Source organism: Cygnus atratus, chromosome 2 (genome assembly GCF_013377495.2).
Source record: "Cygnus atratus isolate AKBS03 ecotype Queensland, Australia chromosome 2, CAtr_DNAZoo_HiC_assembly, whole genome shotgun sequence".
Lineage (NCBI taxonomy): Eukaryota > Metazoa > Chordata > Aves > Anseriformes > Anatidae > Cygnus > Cygnus atratus.
Genome location: NC_066363.1, coordinates 106,629,666 through 106,646,717, shown reverse-complemented (window position 1 = coordinate 106,646,717; position 17,052 = coordinate 106,629,666). Strand labels below are relative to the sequence as shown.

The 17,052-nt window shown below is 42.3% G+C and overlaps 1 protein-coding gene and 1 long non-coding RNA gene across 3 annotated transcripts in view; one reads left to right on the top strand and one right to left on the bottom strand.

The window, feature by feature from the left end:
* The window catches only part of ANKRD12 (ankyrin repeat domain 12), a 66,620-nt gene that overhangs the window by 1,995 nt on the left and 47,573 nt on the right, over window positions 1–17,052 (top strand). The window lies entirely within an intron of this gene.
* LOC118256816 (uncharacterized) lies at window positions 217–5,858 on the bottom strand. Its single transcript, XR_004781359.2, has 3 exons — window positions 5,721–5,858; window positions 1,948–4,249; window positions 217–1,483 (listed from the first exon to the last, which is right to left on the bottom strand). It is a non-coding gene; the product is annotated as an uncharacterized LOC118256816 (long non-coding RNA).

Below are 17,052 nucleotides of genomic sequence, written 5' to 3'. Positions count from 1 at the left end.
CCGGGCGGCGCAGGTGGCGCTCGGCAACAAAGGAAGGGCGGCGGGGCGGGCACCGGGCTGGGGGGGTCGGGGGGGAGTTACCGGGGGGCTGCGGGCTGGAGGACGGGGGGCTGACACGAAACGTGAGGGTGTCGTCCCGTTTTATAACGTGGTGTCCCGTTTTATTTCGCCTCGTTCCATTTTATCCCGTTTTATTTCGCCTCGTTCTACGTTATCCCGTTTTATTTCACCCCGTTTTACTTCGCCTCATCCCATTTCATTCCACCTCGTCCCATTTTATCCCATCCTTTCCCTTCCCACCTCCCCGGTGCGGCCAGCCGGCTGGCATGTGGAAGCTGTCACCGCGCTCCCCGCACCTTTGTTTTGCGGGGTGAGGCAGGGAAGCCGTGTTTTGCGCCTCTGAACAACCACACAGTTCACGGGATAAAACGGCGCTCTCGTGAAGGGCGAGTTGTGGTGCTTGTCGGAACACAAAGCTATCAGGCAGATGTGGAGCGGGCCAAACGTACTTATGTTCCAGGAAAAAACTGTTTAATCCTGGAGCGGTAGGAAAGGCTGAGATCACCGCATCTAAGAAATCATTAACTTCCATTAAAATAATTCCCTGTTATCAACACGTGTGATTTGGGGGGGAGATGCTTCTCGAGTGCCGAAGCGGCAGGCGTGTGAGTGATTTTCGGTATGCACCTTGGTGGCAGCCTGCTCACGCCTGTCACCGAGGTAGGAACGTGGGGAGCTGCCAGGTGCTGTGCGGCTGGGAAGAGGTAAGCACCCCGTGCTTTCCTCCCTCCCACTGTAATCCTCTGCCCTGGTTCAGGGGGCAGGAGTCCCCGGAGTAACAGAGCTTTAAAATGATGGGAGGCATCAGGGTGTTTCACCTGCTGGTATTTTCTTTCAGGCTTGTGCAGATGTTGGGTGTCACTTGCTTTTCGTCATTCTTTAGGTAAAAGCTCAGATTCTCAGCTGGCCCTGTGACTCGATGAGCTGGGGACCTGTATGTCACCCCGTGTGAATTCAGGAGGTCTCTGTGCAACCTTGAGGAGCTGTCTGTTCAGATAAAATTGCAGGGTTTGAGCTACAGCAGAATACTACATTGGAAAGGTAGTGGTAAACCCATTCGCTGTCCTTTTCCTTTTTTTCCCCCCACGTACTTTGACTTCCCTGTTATGTGTCTTGGAAGCCAAAAAGTCAAGGGATGCAAGTGTTTTTCTCAGCTCCCAGAGGACCATGGCAGCGTTCTTGTGGTGGTGTCAGTGTGTTCTGTCTGGCGTGCGAGTCCCTTTTCCGATTTCCTGGCTTTTCTCAAATAATCACAGGGCCCGGCTGGAGAGCGGACAGTGGAGGTCAGAGGGCCTGTGGTTGTTTCGCAAAGATGACAGCTGAATCTGAAAGATGTGAGGGTTTCTGCCTTTCCGCTGCCATCTCCTTGTGTGTTCTTCTCCCACGGAGAGAGCTATTCACAATTATTGGTGAGCTCTGAATACTACAGACAGCAAAAGTTAAGACAGACCTTGTGTAAGAGAGCAGGCTCAACGCAACAAACTAAGTTCATTTATGGCTGCTTCTAGCAGGCTTGCACAATAGGTAACTTCTTTGAGGAAAAGGTCTTTGAGCAAGCAGTCAGAGTGATTGCTTGTATGAAGCATCGAAGTTTATTTGACGTTAGCTGGGAGGGGTACTACTGTGTTACCATTTCTGTTCGGATCAAAAGTATAAACCGAAATCAAATAGTGATTATTGTTACAGGATCGAGCAGCAGCTTATTTATGCCACTGGAGTCAGTTTAAATTGCTACAAAACCCAGGAGCTGTTGCAGCTCTAACTAGGTGGAAGAGTCTGGGGTATAGCTGAAGCACTGGCACCTAGGAATGGCCAAGCTAGAACTTCTTCCTCCGTATTGAGCATGCAGGTACATAAAAATAAATTCTGTTTGTTGACCCAACTCACCATGTTTGGACAATCTTAGTCTGGTGTAATTGTCTGGAAGACTGGTGTAGTTGATCCTCTGTAAAATTGGAACGAGCTATTGATCACAAAATGTGTAATGATTAACCCGCCACCGCAATGTTAACATGCACATTCAGAGCAACTTAGTTTTGACTTTTTTTTTTTTGATCTTATTCATGCCCAGCCCACCTCTTCGTGTTTGGTGTTTTTTTCTTTTGCGTGTGCTATTGCAGATGGAGCAGCATAAACGTTGGTTGGTCATTTAGTCTCCAGACTATATTTTATAACTGCATCATTAGGCTCCAGTGACAGATGGCATGAAATAAATAGTAGCACAAACTCTATCTTGCATTTTGTGTTATGACGCTGAATAGTTTTGTTAACAGAATAACAGAAGTCAGAGCCTTGCTAATGTACTCTTTTTTTCCTTACCAGTTCGTTATTGTTCCAGAACCTAGAGAAGTCTTGGAAAGTTTCTCTGTAAGCTTGCTGAGCCAGACTTTGTAGCTTATCTGTACAGTTGAGGACTTTTATTGCCACCTTCTGTAAAACCTAAACATGCACTTAAAGAGCCCTTGAGAGTTAGTGTGACTTTGCCTTGGCTTATTTTGGGTTATCTCCCAGGATCTGGCAAAGCTGAAGTCCTTTTATCTGCTGCAAGTGCTTTTATCTTTTGCAAGCAGCAAATGAAGAAACTCTCCACAGTTTCATGGGTGCTACTCAGTGTGCTTTAGGTAGCTACAAGGTTGCAAGGCGACTGGTTTCACACAGTTTCATGCCGTTGCCAGTATTTGAGACACAGATATGATTTATATTAGAGGCAAAAAGTGAAATTGCAGGCAAAGAGGAATACTTAAGATATTTTCTTCCCTGACCCCATCATGTGCTTTCCACTTGCAAGTGGCTTGGTGGAGATGGAGAATGTTGGAACCACTTTCTTCTTGTGCTGTCTTGCGTTCATGAGACTGGAAAATAAGAGGTAGAAAGCTCTTTCACCCCCCTCTGAGCCTCAGAAGGTATTAAGTGCAACAGAAACCAAGTCATGTTTTGCAGTTGCAGGAGAGGTGTTGTGAGACAAATCTTAGAAAGTTCCATCACCTGACGGCAGCAGCAGTGTGCTTACTTGCATTAAGATATTTCCTATAGTTTCTCTTCTTTCAGAGCCCTTTGTATCCTAGTTAATAGGTGTCTGACTTCTCAGACTATTCAAGCTCTGATCAGATAGCTTCCCTACCCGGTTTGCAGAAACATCTTTCTCTTGTTTTTGTTTGCTTCAAGATCATAGGCAACAAAGAGTGCTAACAGAGAAGTCGACTTTCTGTGGTGCTCTATGCTGTTTGGCAATGTGGTAATCTGGGTTCGTACTGCTAGTTTACAGGCAAAAAGGAAAAGGAAAGTTCGTTCCTTGCTGTTCTCTCGTGAGAGAGCTAACGCTAATCTGTTCTTTTTCTAATGTGGTCTTGACGACCATATTTTAAAAATTTAAAAAAGAAAGAGCTTTATCTTGAAAATATCTGGAAATTGAAGGAGCTGGAAAGTAAAGAACAAGTTGAGTTATTAAAACATTGAGTGCTAATCGCAGTACTTACTGTAGTTTTACGGCTCTGAATAGTTATACTTGTATGCAAATGTAATTCTTGCTATTCCCTGTTCCACTCCATCTGTTCCACCGCTCTCTCTTCTCCCAAAGAAGAATCACTTCCATAAAGGGACTGGTATGTTACTTTGTTCTGTTACATTTGTGATACGTGGTGATGGCCATGGGATGGCAATGAAGGCCGTTGGATACTTGGCGCATCTTCACAAAGCAGCCAGGACAAAAATTCCTGTTATCCATCTGGGGAGCTGTAAGTCTAGTCAGATGCTTGCTTTCCTTTCTGCATCTGCTGTTCCTGGTCTCTATAACCAACAGTCGCACTCAAGGAAACCATTTACCCATGCTGAATCCTGCTGAAGTTGAAGGCCTATAAATAGGCTTGGGCACGTCACCTGCTTTCAGCCCATGAAAGGCCTTTGTGTGTTTTCAGGTGGTGTTCCTTCTGGGACTGATGCCGGTTAGTCATGGGTCTTCCTGTTCCTGGCTTGGCAGGTGTCAGAGAAGCTAATGAAGGTTTAAATAGAAATTACTGAGGTTCTAGGGATAATGCGTAGAGCGGATTTTAAACCTCTTGGCTTGCAGATCTGTACTAGGTTTCTAAAGGGTATGTAGGTTCCTGTAGAAACTGAACTGGTGGTAGGCTTGCTTTTCTTAAGCTTGGTGAAGTACTGATGGAAAGGCTTTCAAGTTCTTCCTTGGTAGACCCTGTACCAATGGAATAGTGTTTCTTAGCTAAAAAAGATTTATTTTGTTGCATCTTTAGGGAATAAGCAGCAGATCAGAACTGAAGTTTACAACTCCACTTCTCCATTTGGCTTAAAGGGAGTATCATTATGTTAAATATCTGTGCAGGTGCTTCCTTTGAACCCGTAGCTCATCCTAAAAAAGACTCAAGAGGAAGCACCTGTGAACATGCAAGTTTTGCAGACTTGCAGATTAAAAGGGAGGACTAATCATGGATTTTGCAATAAGTGCCTTCAGCTCCTGACAGAGTACTTGGGCAAGCATGGCTTGCTCATCTTTCCCAGAACAGGCTGCTTCTTTATGGGATCAAGAATCTCTTTTATAGAGTACATATATTTTATGTATGTCTTTATTCTAGATTAACTAGAATAAAGAGAGGTGCCTTCTGGCACTCTGGAAGCTTATGTACGTCTAATTCTGAGTAAAGAGATGAACTTTTTTTTTCCATGCAGATGTTTATTTTGACAGCAAGGTATGGGCCTCAGCAAGAATAGGATGCTTCCCAGCGTGTATTCTGCACAGCTGTCTTAATGATATGATTTAACTTGACTCTGACATCAGTACTCACAAGCTATGCAGGTTTTTCTAGCCACCTGTGTTCTTTCCTGGAATAAATGCTGTCCTGACTGCACGGGCGTAAGTTGCTGGAGAATGTGAAAGACTTGAAACCTTTTTGTATGCTGAATGTATCAGCAGGAGGAGGGAAGAGCCAGTGGACGTGCTGCCTGTGAGTTAAAGAACATCTGCATTTCTAATTCATGGAACAGAGCCATAGCCTGGCTGCGGTTGGAAGGCACTTCTGGAGGTCATCTAGTCCATCCCACTGCTCGGAGCCGGGCTGGCTGGAGCAGATTGCTTGGAGCCATGACCAGCTGAACCTGGAATTCAGCCTAATAACGTGAAAAAAATATTGCTAAGGCTTGTTAGCCTGATGGGATTCCTTGCTGAAAGCTGGGTAAATTCAAAAACTGTCAAGCGTTTTTTCTTTCAAGTGTAGGATAGAATTATATATTTTTTTTCAGCTATTGTAGGTAATGTATTTTTCCTGACTGACTTAATTTTTAAGAGTCAGAGGATGCATTCTTCTTGCACTACCTGTGTGTGGTAGTCTTGTAAAGCTGTGGTGCATTCCCAGTTCTGCTATACAGATTGTTGAAGTCGTTTCTTAAAAAAATTAAGGGACTGATTGCTTGCATAAATAAGATTTATTTGCAATTCATCTCACTTATTAAAGATGCAGTCTCTACTTTATATTTTTTTAAGGGAAGACAGATACATGTATTTATTCTATGTTTGTATTGGAACTAAACTGAAGAAAGTCCCTTCCAGTGCCTACAACTCGTTTAAGCCTGTGAGTGGGAAACTGAAAGTGAAACGACCTTATTTTCTACTGCGGAGGAAGAAATAGGAAAAGTAACTAGAGCATACGTACTGATAAGAGTATTTCTTCAGATATAATCATCTGACTGTTGATAACGTCTGAAAAGGAGTTTAGGGTATTTCTGGTCCGGCAGAATTCCTTTCAAGCAAAACAAGTATTTCTTCAACCAGTTGTGTTTGTGCTCTCGTCGTTACCTGCTTTGTTTCTTGCCGGCGCTTCCTTGCAGAGCAGCCAGCCGTACGTAGAAACAGTAATCCTCATTTCTTCCGTGAAAAGGGTTGGTCTGGGAGCAGGGAAGTGCGTTGGAGAACAAGGCCACACTGACAAACATCCTTCAGGTTCCTGGTGAGCTCTGGCAGCCGGCTGCAGTTCCTTACTGGCCCATGCGGGGAATGCCGTAGCGATGGTGTCTGTGGTGCAGCAGGAGTGGTGTCCCTTGTCGCTGCTCTGTGGGAGCCGCTCCAGCCCAGCCGAAAGGGGAGTCGGTAGCGGTGGCTTCTGGAGGGCAGGCTTATTGCTGTTTTAGGGAGAGGGGATGCTTTTCTGGGTTTGTTTCCGTTCTGTCATTAATGCCGGGGGCTAGCCCTGTTCTTTTAAGTGCTTCTTCTTACATCTTGTCCCTCCCAGTTAGGGGGAGGATGTGTGCCTACCAATATGCGTAAAAGGAAGCTTCAACAGAGATCCTCCAGGATCGGGCAGGATATTCTGCTTCTGAATCACTCCGTGTTATTCTGTGATGTAAATGCCATCTGATCTGTGTTACGCAGGTTCCACGGTTTCAGCCTTAGCATTTTAACCTGCCTCATTTAAAATCATTTTTGTCAGAAAATATTAATTTAAATGCTTTGAATACAGCATTTTTCTTGGATATTAAAAGTAAATTGAGAGAATAAAGAGACGGTGGTGATGGAACCTATTTATTTATTTTAAGTAGCAAGATAGTACAGGCTTGTTGGTATTGATTCTGCCATTCTTGAACAGTCTGGTATACTGTTTTGAAACTATAGTCTTTTTCCACTTCTGTTGTGAAAATCGTATTTCTTAAGATTGCACTTTTGCAGGTTGATTTGTAGTGTGTGTGTGTATATATATGTGTGTGTATATATATCCAGTCCATGTGCTTCACTATTAAGCAACACATATCCCTTCAAAGTGTTCTCTGAAGTAATGGATAGCGCTGTAACCTAATGTTGACTTGGTAGGACTTGCCTTCTGAATGTAAATATCTGTAGAACTGTAGGTATAAATCAGAGTACCTATTGTACAGACAGTTCCTTGATGCTGTATGTTTCTTTCAGTAGATAATGAAGAAGAGTTGTTAAGTGTCCAGTCCTTTAAAAAGGACGCCTTTTGGGATACTTGGGCTTCAGTATTTTGTATTCTATTGTGAGATTTTAAAGCAGAGGAGAACCAACCAGAGCTTAACATATTAATTTTCTTTTTCTTCCATATTCACTGATCTATGCAAAAAAAAAAATGTCATTTATAGATCTCTCTTCCTCTGTCGCGGTCTGTTTATAATTTTTGGCTCTTGTATGCTGAGCGAGACTAGATTGTTTGGCATAGCACCTACAAGGACATTTTGTCAAAATGTTAGTTTTTCTGGTTTTCATTGCTTTGGCAAGGTCTAAACAGTAATTAATTCCATGTGAGTTTGGACATCTGATATCAACAAATAGCTTTTAGGTTTTTCATAACTAAAATGATGTGCAGGATGACATTTGCAGCGGGAGGATCTCGGAACCTTTTTGAGGCTTAGAATTTTTGAAGAGAGTAAAGGAAGGAAATGGGAGTGTTTTTACAAAAGTGAAACGAGTGCTTCTCGTCCATATTTGCATATCCTCTTTTTGTGTACTTCAGTGTCACTTCATGTTATGCTGTGTCAGAAATGCTGTCTGCCATATACTGGGGTAGCATTGATTGCCCTTCTGCTGGTGGAAGAATGGGATCAAGATCTGACTCTTATTTGGTGGAGACTCCACACTGAATAATGAGAAGGATCATGAGCTCCCTGGGGTAAATGACAGTTGTGGGGTCAAGGATACTGCTCCGAGAGGAGTCCTGTTGCAGAGGCTGGAGTAAGTTCTCTACTTTCAGAAGAGGTTGCTAGGAGAGGATCCCATGTTGAAGAAATTTGTGTATTGCTTCTGAAAACTAATGTTTTTTCATCTGTTGTGGAAATACTTTAAGATACAGGCTTTTTAGGAGTATTTGATGGGTGTTTTCCTCACTTGTGGCTATTTGCTTTGAGACTGTTTTACCTTTTTCTTCTAGCAGTGGTGGGGTAGAGGAGCTGCTGACAGAAGCTGAAACTAGTCACTGCTGTAGCTATGGTCTAACCAAGTACAAAGTGCTAAGTAACATGAAATACTCTGAAAAATCAAGTCCTTGATGTATTATTGGTACGACAGATTAGTAAAACTCCTGACTTTTAATTTTTCTCTGAACTTAAGTCGCCATCTGCAAAATGAAGGAAGCAAAGCATTCTCATCTTCCATCAATATTACAAAAATAATGTCTACGAAGGCAGGGGAGCCTAAACTTTCTTAGTTCAAGCTTTAATTTATGGCTAGTAGGTTCTGTGGTGTTGTCCAAGATAAGTTGTCCTTTTGTTAAAGGTTTTATATGTTTGTTTAAAAAAAAAAAAAAGTTGGCTCCTTCTCCCTAAGAAGGGGGAAGGGAAGGCAAGCTGAAATAGGGAATGCTCATCGTATGAGTGACAAATGGTTTGTCTTTCTGTGGAAGCGAATGGAGCCCCTTTCTATGTGTTTCTGGTCAGTGGTTCTTCAGAACTTCATCAGGTTGTCAAAAACTTCCGTACAGCAGAAGAAGCGAGTTTCTTCAAGTGCTACGGCAGTTTGCCTGTGGTTACCAGGAGTAAGAGCGATTGCAGGGGGTTGAAGTCCACTCTTTGTATCGAGTGTAACTTGAAACACTTCAGCAGAGGCACTCGGGGCTAAAGTAGTGGCTAAGTTTAAAGGGAGTGATTAGCAAGTGAAAATATTGCTCAAGTCTGAAGAAGTATAAATAAAATCAGAGTTGTAGAACTGTTTTGCTTTTTTTTTTGTGTTGTTTTTACTTTCAGAAGCAAATCAGTGCCAGTGTGTTGGTTTCATTCTGACAGTGAGGTTGTGGAGTTTTAGTTGGTGTGAGGCGAGACATGTCCAGCACTACTGTGCTATGAGTTTCAGTTCTTTTTCTGTCGGTGTTTATTATAAGTGTAGTCATAAGAAAACATTACAGCTGTCCAAACCAAAGGAGTCATAGGCGTATTTCTAACGATGAGATGTGATATGACAGAGGAGCAGTCTCTTGCTCCCGTACAGCCATTACTGGCTGTATGTGAGCATACGGAGGGTGATCTATCCACAGTACCTTTAAAATTCAAGTCAATCCATGCAACAGATCTCATAAGCATGGTGCTGTGTGGTATTTCAAATCAGTGAATAAGATTTTGTAAATTAAATTTGGGGGCAAAGTTTTCTTTTTTTTTTTTTTTCCACAACGTGCTGCTTATAACCCTGTTGCATGAATTATAGGTACGTACAGTTGGTCAATAACAGGAAGGCTTGTATTTGCCAAGGTTTCCGTTACCAATTTTTTCCTGTTCAGGTAATAAACTCAACCTGCTCTGTGTAAGGTAGGAGGGGAGTTGAAAATGTCTGAGTGACCAGGCAATGAAGGGGCTTGGGTGACCTTTGGATATGACTTCCAACCGTAACTGTTTTATAGTTCTGGAATTTTTTGTATTCTTTGGTAAGCATGTGTTTAGTTTAAATAGGTTCCTTACTCACTAAAATTCAATCAGAAAGCAAGGACACAGTTGCACTCTTTAATAAAGTGTATTTGTTAGAAAGAAGCTGACAAGACTAGGTACTACTGTGAACACTAAAAATAAATTGGAGAGTATTGTGAAATGTCTGAAACGTGAAACCAAGCACAGGTAAGCTCAGGCTCCTGATGAAATGAGGCATCCTGGGCAGGAATACAGGCAAGTACAACAAGATCCTTGCAAAGATCCTAGTTTTCCTTTCTGAATAGGAAAGAGTTGTATATCCTCTCATTTTTTGCTCTTCCTAGTAGAAATTCCTAGACTATTAGGTACATTCTTTATTTTGGTAGGAAGTAGTGTTGAGTTCCAGCTGAATTACTGGAAAATCTTTCTTGCTGCCTGAGTGTCAGCTGTTTTTTAGGGACTTCATCCCATCCCTGTGTAGTGCAGTCTGGCATGCTGTGAGTAGGTACTTTGGAGTATATTAAAAGCTGTTCTGGAGGTTGAGTAGTCGCTGCACATTCCTATTTCACTGTGCAAGGACACCTCTGTAAAATGAGGTTCAAATATTTTTTCAAAAACAAAAGGATTTCTTGTACAAACCTTTCTATAATATATCTGGATCTCAAGTATTTCTGCATTTCAAAATAAAATGTAGAAATACACTCCTGTAGTCCATTCCATGTATTAGCTAGGACCTCGAGAGTCTCCAAAGTACACACATCCGAGTCTTCTCATGGCATTTCGAAAAGGCATGCTTGTTTCTGTGCTGTTTTTTTTTTATTATTTTTCTTTGATTTTAATGTATCATCTAAAACCTTGGAGGGAGAATTGCTGCGGAGGGAAGGGGGTAAGGCAGTTTTTATGAGGTTGCACAATAGCTGTAGCAAAGCAGTAAAACTGATCTCAGCGTTGCGTGTTGTAGCCACAGTCACCTCAAGCGCTGTGCAAGGCTTAAAGGAAAATTCTACTAACGAAGAATTCCCCGTTTCGGGACCAACAGTGTTTTGTCATATTTTATCGTCAAATGCCACAAAATCTGCCAAATTTGTGACTCACGTCCATGCTGGGTACTGCGTTTGCACTTAATTCCACAACAGACTGTTGCCTTAGGCACCGTTAGTTTGAGAGTATGTGCTAGATCGCGGCGCTCTCGCCATCGCTCTGACACTGGAATCTGCATGGGCTGAACTGTCGTGGTCATGTGTGAAAGAGCTTGTGAATGTTTTCAAAATGAAAATATTCTTGTCGTCTTTCATCTTTAAAAGCCACCGCGGGTATCGTTCAGGCACCGTTCTTTGCAACATGCTAAACCTGTGTGCTACCTGGAGGCAGTAGGGCTTGTTTGCTGGTTACTGCCAGAGAACAGAACTGCGAGTATGGTGAGGTGCCGTGGAGCAAAGGGCAAAAAGTGCCTGGTAAATGGTTTTGCTCATTGTGTTTGGTATTTTAGTGCACACTACGTACAGGAAGCAATGATGGTAAAATGTGGTCTTAAATAGTGTGAGATGCAAACAGCTTCTTACTTCACCTTCTGTTACCCAAAATGTGTTTTCCTGTAAGCTTGTAAAGGACAGCGTGCTTCTGGCCCGTAGCAGGAGGTGGGCTTGCCAGTACAGATGTACTTGAGTGTATGATTAGGCCATTCTGGCTGGGTATATTTAATGTATTAACAGTTTTTGGAAAAAAAAAATCTGTTACTATAGAGATCTTGTACCAAGCCAGCTTTGACTTAAGCAATTTGGGAGGCTAGATGTTGAGTAACACTGTTCAGCAGTAACATTTGCACAGAACTTTGCACCAAAGACCTAGAGCTACTTTTGCCCAAATGAGGCCTTTAGTAGCCCTTCCATTGTTTCTGTTGCAAATATCAAATAAACTGGTGCAATGATTATAGGATAGCTGTATTTATGTAGTCCTCTGCAATGAAAACCTTGGTGCAAAGACTAATATTTCTGTGGTTACAGTCACCATTCGCTTAGAAATTACAGAGTACAATTTTGTCTAATAGCCTAATGAGACTTTTGAGTAGGCTTCCTCTTCAAAGGGACATTTTTTATGGCAGGCTTGCATCTTATTTTGTTGAAGGAGAAAAAGGCTTTGACCATCTTTTGGAAGAATCTTTCATTTTGCTGTAGTGAGCTGTATTACAGAGCATAATTCAGGGCACCTGTCTGTTTCTTGACAGGTTGATATTGATTTGCACCCTCCTTCTGCAAAACTTGCTAATTTTCAGGTGATCAGAGAATAAATATACAAGTTGTGAGAATGTCACAGTATGCCTTTAAGTGGAATTATAACTCTCATCTGGAAGATGTTCTTCCATACACCTTATTTTGGGATCTGAACTTTCTCTACTGTGGCAAAGAGATAAGAAGTGTGAGATATGAGTGGGAGGTGTACCTCCCACTGAAGAAAATGGGAAGGGGAGTGGGATAGGAAGAGACAGAAACGGACAAGTTGTGTGGAACCAGCAGAGCTCTGTCTATGGTGCCCCTTCTGGCGTTTTCTTAAAGCAGGCCTGGCTTCTATCTTTTTCCGTATCTTTTCTCCCCGGCCTTCTTCCTGGCTCTGTTCCCAATGCTGTTACTGCCTCTTGACAGTGCTGCCCACATGGTGTTTCTTACAGCATCTGCCTCGTGCTAGCTGCGTTTATTGGTTCTGATGTGAAGTCCACTTCCAATTACCCCGATGGAGCCTGCTGGGTTTGAAACACTGAACCATACGTGAGTTCCCTCCATAAGCTCAGAAGTGCAGTGGATACCTGGTCCAGTTCTTCTGGTGTTGGAAAATATGCTGTGTGCCCTGGGCAACACCCTGTCCTCTGCTTTCATCTTGATGTTCTCCTGAGACATGAGCAGTGTCTAAGCCTTTGTTTCTCCAAGTGCGTTTATCCAAGCAGTTAGTGGAAAACTGACAACAGTAGTAAGTTTGTCATCCTTTGCAACTGCTTTTAGTTTTAACAGTGCTTGTGGTATTTTTGTTTTGTTTTTTTTTTTTACACAGCCACAAGGATGCCAATGTTTAGGTATTTCAGGCTTGTACTCCACATTGTGAGGAGGGAAAGAAGACTTGGGTTGATCACAGGGTCTTCTGTACTCTCCTCTCCCTGTTTGTCCTCTCAAGTTTGTGTCTCTGCTGTTTCCTCATCACAGTTACATTCTCTCTTTTAGCTCATCTGAAGCTTTACTCCTATCCACAGGCATACTGTGTGGGACATATCAGATCAAAATACAGTGGTTCTTTTCACAGATGTGGTGCTTAACCTTCTGAGCCAGAAGAGCCTAGCTCTGTACTGCTGGACTTTCCTACCTCTTAGTCTGTGTTGAATCTTGCATGTCCAGACCTGAATGGTCCCTTTCCCCCCAGTCCCAACCTCCTGGTCTTGTGCCTCTGGTATGTCTCCAACCCTGTACCAAGATATCCCACATAATTCTCTTGTTCCACCTCAAGCCATTCATTTTCTTACTGGATGCTGTAGATGAAAAAGCAGTTACTGATCTCAGATAACGTGCATTGCAGTCTGACTGGGAGCTGGGTCATTGTATAGCTGAAGCTTGTGTTTGAGTAACTGGCTGTATAGAGGTAGTGACTCGTGTACGAAGAAGGAAAAAAAAGTCAGTGCTGCTACACAACCCATCATGATGTTTCATGTATCATTGGCACTGCTAGCTTTTTTAACCTTTCTTTTGGAAACAGATCACTTCTTAAACTTCTCAAAGTTGTTTGCGTAATGATGCTTTTACTGTAAAATAAAATCCTTAAGCCATCTGCATTTTCTTGATAAGAAGGGTATGGGGGGAATGAAAAAACGCTACAGAATATTCTACTTAGTTAAATGGAGATTAGCAAAACATGTTCATTTTCTTAAAACTCCGCTTTTTACACTATCTTCTTTTTAAAATACCCAGTTTTCTGTGGATTTTGATCCTTTGTACTATATCCATTCCTTTTTGCGCACTGCATTAACCTCAGCTGCCTCTGGTATTCCCAGCAGAACACAGATAACACTGGGCATGGCAAGGCTGGAGCTGCTGATGTGCTCGTTAGTTAGCTGAAGTGCACGTATGGGCTGGCTTGCTCTGAGCAGAATGTGGACTGCTGGCTTTTGTCTCCCTTGTCCTCAGTTCAGTTGCTCTCAGGCTTCTCTCTCTTCTACTCATCCACCAGCTTTCTTTCTTCCTTTCCATAACAGATGTTCAATATCATTGAGATCTAGGTCAGACCAGTCATTTCTAAATAGATTTGAAAGAAAAGTTTGGGGTGTGGGAGGAAGGAGATGTCAAAGAGGATATGTACATCAGTGTCTTGGTTTGAATCAGGAATACACCTGTAGAGTGACTGGCCCCAACATCTCTCCTTGCCGCAGTTCAGTTTGCTCTATGGAGTACCTGGAAGCTTGATTCCTCTTGGCTAAAGCTAAACTGAGATGTGTTCAGGAACGTGCTGGATGTGCTTCAGCCTTTGAAGTGCCTTTAGTACATGGGGCTGCACTAAAACTAGTTTGGAGCAAAACTGCTAAATGTGACTAGTGGAAATTCTGAATTTTTGTTACCAGCTGTTGTACTCCACAGATCTGCTCTCGATATGCTGCACTTCTTGCTAATGTAGATGCAGCCTTAGCTGTCACTTACATAAGTTTAATTTTAGCAAAACATTCTGAAGTGCTCCTGTCAAGTAATTTATAGCAGAAATGTTGTGCAGTTGATTCACTGTTTCCCAGTCTGGAGTAAATCCCTGTTGGAAGAGAGGGTTTTTTCTTCTGCAGATAAAAAGATAAGGGAAATACTGAAGAATGAAGGTAATTAAAAGGGTTGCTTTATGCTAGCTCCCCCGCGTTTTTAATTGCAAATGCATTCTAGAGCTCAAGGATAAATTCAGTATCCTGGAAATTAACCCATCTGCTCTTAATCTTACAGAAGTTCAATCTTGTGCTCCACTGCTTTGCTACAATGGCAGTCAGATAACCTTCAAGATCAGCTCTACATCAGGGCTACCAAAGAAAACCTTCCATAAGCATCCTTTAACTTCTTGCTGTATGTGTTAGGGCAAAGACATCCTATAAGAAATTAAGCATCGCTTAATTATCGCAGGTTTGCCGTATGGTTGGTTGGGTGGGAGCATGCAAGTGTCAACTGAAGCTTTCCCACGCAAATGGGGGAAAGAAAGAAAAGTGGTCTATAAAGGCCATTTTGTGTGGATTTTTCTTATATGCAGTATGGTATGAAGCTCATACTGAAACTTTCCCTCAGGGAAAAGTGACAGATAATTATAATTATTCTCTGCCAGCCACCTTGTTCCATGAAGCTTGCAAGTGCTTAATATCTTTTAAATCTGACAGCAAAGAGAAGTTTTCAGCAAAACCATCAACAGGTTTGAAAGCCATCAGTGAATCATCCATATGCATCGACTTAATCACATGGGCCTCAGTTTCTCAGGAAACTGGGCTGAAAGCAAGAATTTGTACAAAGGGAGTGACCAACAGTGGCAGCAGCTCTGTTGGAGTACTGTGTAAATTCATGGTTGTTTTTTCTGTGTGTGTGAAGGCGTGTCCTTTCATTACAGCTAGATGTGAGCAGATACCTACAAGTTACTATATTAGATTTGTATTAGGGATTTAATGTAACCGTCCTTTTCAGTAGCTAGCTACTTGATTTTTTTTTATTGGTTTATTTAGATTATATTATCCTATCTTTTTTTATATCACTCTTTGTAGATCTGTCAAAATGCTTCTTTGTTACTTTTAATGACAAAATCGTGTTTTTTAACTTGCTTTAAGTGAAAAACGACTGAGAGAAAAGTTTAACATAGTATTTCAAATAATAGGTTATTGACTGATAGCAAATGTACAAGAAAGACATCAAAATATAAAGAGCAAGAAGTCAGAGTATTCACTTTTGTTATATGTGGGGAAGTTTCTTTAGCAGGAAGCAGTTTTTGTGTTTTCCTAAAAGCATGAAATAGATCCATTTGTTAGAGGAAAAGCACAGTTGTGCCTGTCTGTCAGATGAAGTGATGAAACTGCCTGTTTTGACAGTGTTGTGACAAAGAATAATTCAAATGTAAAGAGTATAACTTTTAATTTAGGGTTCTGCTGATTTGAAACAGGCCATCAACACTTCCTGATAAACCAGTAACTGCATTAAGAAACACCCCTGAAGGAAACTCCAAGCAGACAGATCAAGGTTTCCCTAGAAGAACCTGCTAATGTTCTACATTTCAACTGGGAATGGAATGCAAACGTCTCATGCCTGTGTTCAGAACATGAGTTAAAATGGCACTAAGCTTGCAGGCAAATGTAAATAAAGTAAGATCGCTTTGTCATCTTAGGATTTTACAGTAGTATCCACTACATGATCATAGGTTGAGTAGTTTGCTTGCATTTCTGGACTATAATGCTATGTCATGAAAGAAGAAACTCCATACTTTCACAAAATGTACTTTTTTTTTCTGGAATATTTGGGGTATGTGTTTGAAAAGTATTTCGCCCTTGGATTGTAAAATAGCAACCTGGTATATAAAACATTTGATGGAAATGTCTGTGTAATAGTTGGAATGAATGGTTCAATAACCTGCTTTAATAATCTAGTATGTGATATTAGCTCTTTGATCTCCTACAGCCCTTCTCTCTTCAAATCACGATTAGCTTGGGGTCAAGAACCGAATGAATTCACTTCGGATTTTGATCATGTGGTGAACTGAATGGAAACACCTTTGCTTGCTTTCTTCATTTACTTACATTTGTGTGATTACACAACTTTAAAGTTGCATTTGCAACTACATTATTTGTGATACGTTTATTTAAAAAATAAGTTGAGTTTACATGTACTGTGAAAGGATTTCCATCATCCTCTTGCCCTCATATGATCATAGAATCATAGAATGGCCTGTGTTGGAAGGGACATTAAAGATCACCTAGTTCCAACCCCTCTGATATGGGCAGGGATGTCACCCACTAGATCAGGTTGCTCAGGGCCTCATGTAACATGGTCTTGAACACCTCCAGGGATGGGGCATCCATAATCTCTCTGGGCAACCTGTTCCAGTGCCTCACCACCCTCTGAGTGAAGAATTTCCTCCTAACATCTAACCTAAATCTCCCCTCTTTTAGTTTAAAACCATTCCCCCTTGTCCTATCATTATCTATCTGAGTAAAGAGTCCTTTTTATGAGACCCCTTTAAGTACTGATAGGCTGCAATCAGGTCACCATGGAGCCTTCTCTTCTCCAGGCTGAGCACCCCCAGCTCTTTCAGCCTTTCTTCATAGCAGAGGTGCTCCAGCCCCTTGATCATCTTTATGGCCCTCCTCTGGGCCCGCTCTAACAGTCCCACATCCTTCTTGTGCTGGGGGCCCCAGACCTGGATGCAGGACTCCAGGTGGGGCCTCACAAGGGCAGAGCAGAGGGGCACAATCCCCTCCCTCCACCCGCTGGCCACTCCTCTGGTGATGCAGCCCAGGACGCAGTTGGCCTTCTGGGCTGCAAGCACACACTGCTGGCTCGTATTGAGCTTTTTGTCCACCAGAACCCCCAAGTCCTTCTCTGCAGGGCTGCTGTCAGTGAGTTCTTCTCCCAGTCTGTGCTCATCTCTGGGATTGCCCCGGCCCAGGTG